The sequence below is a fragment of the Bombyx mori genome, chromosome 11 (genome assembly GCF_030269925.1).
Source record: "Bombyx mori chromosome 11, ASM3026992v2".
Classification (NCBI taxonomy): Eukaryota; Metazoa; Arthropoda; class Insecta; order Lepidoptera; family Bombycidae; genus Bombyx; species Bombyx mori.
In genome coordinates, this window is record NC_085117.1 from 1 (window position 1) to 5429 (window position 5429).

Here is a 5429-nt window from a genome sequence, read left to right on the forward strand (position 1 = left end):
ACCTAACCTAACCTAACCTAACCTAACCTAACCTAACCTAACCTAACCTAACCTAACCTAACCTAACCTAACCTAACCTAACCTAACCTAACCTAACCTAACCTAACCTAACCTAACCTAACCTAACCTAACCTAACCTAACCTAACCTAACCTAACCTAACCTAACCTAACCTAACCTAACCTAACCTAACCTAACCTAACCTAACCTAACCTAACCTAACCTAACCTAACCTAACCTAACCTAACCTAACCTAACCTAACCTAACCTAACCTAACCTAACCTAACCTAACCTAACCTAACCTAACCTAACCTAACCTAACCTAACCTAACCTAACCTAACCTAACCTAACCTAACCTAACCTAACCTAACCTAACCTAACCTAACCTAACCTAACCTAACCTAACCTAACCTAACCTAACCTAACCTAACCTAACCTAACCTAACCTAACCTAACCTAACCTAACCTAACCTAACCTAACCTAACCTAACCTAACCTAACCTAACCTAACCTAACCTAACCTAACCTAACCTAACCTAACCTAACCTAACCTAACCTAACCTAACCTAACCTAACCTAACCTAACCTAACCTAACCTAACCTAACCTAACCTAACCTAACCTAACCTAACCTAACCTAACCTAACCTAACCTAACCTAACCTAACCTAACCTAACCTAACCTAACCTAACCTAACCTAACCTAACCTAACCTAACCTAACCTAACCTAACCTAACCTAACCTAACCTAACCTAACCTAACCTAACCTAACCTAACCTAACCTAACCTAACCTAACCTAACCTAACCTAACCTAACCTAACCTAACCTAACCTAACCTAACCTAACCTAACCTAACCTAACCTAACCTAACCTAACCTAACCTAACCTAACCTAACCTAACCTAACCTAACCTAACCTAACCTAACCTAACCTAACCTAACCTAACCTAACCTAACCTAACCTAACCTAACCTAACCTAACCTAACCTAACCTAACCTAACCTAACCTAACCTAACCTAACCTAACCTAACCTAACCTAACCTAACCTAACCTAACCTAACCTAACCTAACCTAACCTAACCTAACCTAACCTAACCTAACCTAACCTAACCTAACCTAACCTAACCTAACCTAACCTAACCTAACCTAACCTAACCTAACCTAACCTAACCTAACCTAACCTAACCTAACCTAACCTAACCTAACCTAACCTAACCTAACCTAACCTAACCTAACCTAACCTAACCTAACCTAACCTAACCTAACCTAACCTAACCTAACCTAACCTAACCTAACCTAACCTAACCTAACCTAACCTAACCTAACCTAACCTAACCTAACCTAACCTAACCTAACCTAACCTAACCTAACCTAACCTAACCTAACCTAACCTAACCTAACCTAACCTAACCTAACCTAACCTAACCTAACCTAACCTAACCTAACCTAACCTAACCTAACCTAACCTAACCTAACCTAACCTAACCTAACCTAACCTAACCTAACCTAACCTAACCTAACCTAACCTAACCTAACCTAACCTAACCTAACCTAACCTAACCTAACCTAACCTAACCTAACCTAACCTAACCTAACCTAACCTAACCTAACCTAACCTAACCTAACCTAACCTAACCTAACCTAACCTAACCTAACCTAACCTAACCTAACCTAACCTAACCTAACCTAACCTAACCTAACCTAACCTAACCTAACCTAACCTAACCTAACCTAACCTAACCTAACCTAACCTAACCTAACCTAACCTAACCTAACCTAACCTAACCTAACCTAACCTAACCTAACCTAACCTAACCTAACCTAACCTAACCTAACCTAACCTAACCTAACCTAACCTAACCTAACCTAACCTAACCTAACCTAACCTAACCTAACCTAACCTAACCTAACCTAACCTAACCTAACCTAACCTAACCTAACCTAACCTAACCTAACCTAACCTAACCTAACCTAACCTAACCTAACCTAACCTAACCTAACCTAACCTAACCTAACCTAACCTAACCTAACCTAACCTAACCTAACCTAACCTAACCTAACCTAACCTAACCTAACCTAACCTAACCTAACCTAACCTAACCTAACCTAACCTAACCTAACCTAACCTAACCTAACCTAACCTAACCTAACCTAACCTAACCTAACCTAACCTAACCTAACCTAACCTAACCTAACCTAACCTAACCTAACCTAACCTAACCTAACCTAACCTAACCTAACCTAACCTAACCTAACCTAACCTAACCTAACCTAACCTAACCTAACCTAACCTAACCTAACCTAACCTAACCTAACCTAACCTAACCTAACCTAACCTAACCTAACCTAACCTAACCTAACCTAACCTAACCTAACCTAACCTAACCTAACCTAACCTAACCTAACCTAACCTAACCTAACCTAACCTAACCTAACCTAACCTAACCTAACCTAACCTAACCTAACCTAACCTAACCTAACCTAACCTAACCTAACCTAACCTAACCTAACCTAACCTAACCTAACCTAACCTAACCTAACCTAACCTAACCTAACCTAACCTAACCTAACCTAACCTAACCTAACCTAACCTAACCTAACCTAACCTAACCTAACCTAACCTAACCTAACCTAACCTAACCTAACCTAACCTAACCTAACCTAACCTAACCTAACCTAACCTAACCTAACCTAACCTAACCTAACCTAACCTAACCTAACCTAACCTAACCTAACCTAACCTAACCTAACCTAACCTAACCTAACCTAACCTAACCTAACCTAACCTAACCTAACCTAACCTAACCTAACCTAACCTAACCTAACCTAACCTAACCTAACCTAACCTAACCTAACCTAACCTAACCTAACCTAACCTAACCTAACCTAACCTAACCTAACCTAACCTAACCTAACCTAACCTAACCTAACCTAACCTAACCTAACCTAACCTAACCTAACCTAACCTAACCTAACCTAACCTAACCTAACCTAACCTAACCTAACCTAACCTAACCTAACCTAACCTAACCTAACCTAACCTAACCTAACCTAACCTAACCTAACCTAACCTAACCTAACCTAACCTAACCTAACCTAACCTAACCTAACCTAACCTAACCTAACCTAACCTAACCTAACCTAACCTAACCTAACCTAACCTAACCTAACCTAACCTAACCTAACCTAACCTAACCTAACCTAACCTAACCTAACCTAACCTAACCTAACCTAACCTAACCTAACCTAACCTAACCTAACCTAACCTAACCTAACCTAACCTAACCTAACCTAACCTAACCTAACCTAACCTAACCTAACCTAACCTAACCTAACCTAACCTAACCTAACCTAACCTAACCTAACCTAACCTAACCTAACCTAACCTAACCTAACCTAACCTAACCTAACCTAACCTAACCTAACCTAACCTAACCTAACCTAACCTAACCTAACCTAACCTAACCTAACCTAACCTAACCTAACCTAACCTAACCTAACCTAACCTAACCTAACCTAACCTAACCTAACCTAACCTAACCTAACCTAACCTAACCTAACCTAACCTAACCTAACCTAACCTAACCTAACCTAACCTAACCTAACCTAACCTAACCTAACCTAACCTAACCTAACCTAACCTAACCTAACCTAACCTAACCTAACCTAACCTAACCTAACCTAACCTAACCTAACCTAACCTAACCTAACCTAACCTAACCTAACCTAACCTAACCTAACCTAACCTAACCTAACCTAACCTAACCTAACCTAACCTAACCTAACCTAACCTAACCTAACCTAACCTAACCTAACCTAACCTAACCTAACCTAACCTAACCTAACCTAACCTAACCTAACCTAACCTAACCTAACCTAACCTAACCTAACCTAACCTAACCTAACCTAACCTAACCTAACCTAACCTAACCTAACCTAACCTAACCTAACCTAACCTAACCTAACCTAACCTAACCTAACCTAACCTAACCTAACCTAACCTAACCTAACCTAACCTAACCTAACCTAACCTAACCTAACCTAACCTAACCTAACCTAACCTAACCTAACCTAACCTAACCTAACCTAACCTAACCTAACCTAACCTAACCTAACCTAACCTAACCTAACCTAACCTAACCTAACCTAACCTAACCTAACCTAACCTAACCTAACCTAACCTAACCTAACCTAACCTAACCTAACCTAACCTAACCTAACCTAACCTAACCTAACCTAACCTAACCTAACCTAACCTAACCTAACCTAACCTAACCTAACCTAACCTAACCTAACCTAACCTAACCTAACCTAACCTAACCTAACCTAACCTAACCTAACCTAACCTAACCTAACCTAACCTAACCTAACCTAACCTAACCTAACCTAACCTAACCTAACCTAACCTAACCTAACCTAACCTAACCTAACCTAACCTAACCTAACCTAACCTAACCTAACCTAACCTAACCTAACCTAACCTAACCTAACCTAACCTAACCTAACCTAACCTAACCTAACCTAACCTAACCTAACCTAACCTAACCTAACCTAACCTAACCTAACCTAACCTAACCTAACCTAACCTAACCTAACCTAACCTAACCTAACCTAACCTAACCTAACCTAACCTAACCTAACCTAACCTAACCTAACCTAACCTAACCTAACCTAACCTAACCTAACCTAACCTAACCTAACCTAACCTAACCTAACCTAACCTAACCTAACCTAACCTAACCTAACCTAACCTAACCTAACCTAACCTAACCTAACCTAACCTAACCTAACCTAACCTAACCTAACCTAACCTAACCTAACCTAACCTAACCTAACCTAACCTAACCTAACCTAACCTAACCTAACCTAACCTAACCTAACCTAACCTAACCTAACCTAACCTAACCTAACCTAACCTAACCTAACCTAACCTAACCTAACCTAACCTAACCTAACCTAACCTAACCTAACCTAACCTAACCTAACCTAACCTAACCTAACCTAACCTAACCTAACCTAACCTAACCTAACCTAACCTAACCTAACCTAACCTAACCTAACCTAACCTAACCTAACCTAACCTAACCTAACCTAACCTAACCTAACCTAACCTAACCTAACCTAACCTAACCTAACCTAACCTAACCTAACCTAACCTAACCTAACCTAACCTAACCTAACCTAACCTAACCTAACCTAACCTAACCTAACCTAACCTAACCTAACCTAACCTAACCTAACCTAACCTAACCTAACCTAACCTAACCTAACCTAACCTAACCTAACCTAACCTAACCTAACCTAACCTAACCTAACCTAACCTAACCTAACCTAACCTAACCTAACCTAACCTAACCTAACCTAACCTAACCTAACCTAACCTAACCTAACCTAACCTAACCTAACCTAACCTAACCTAACCTAACCT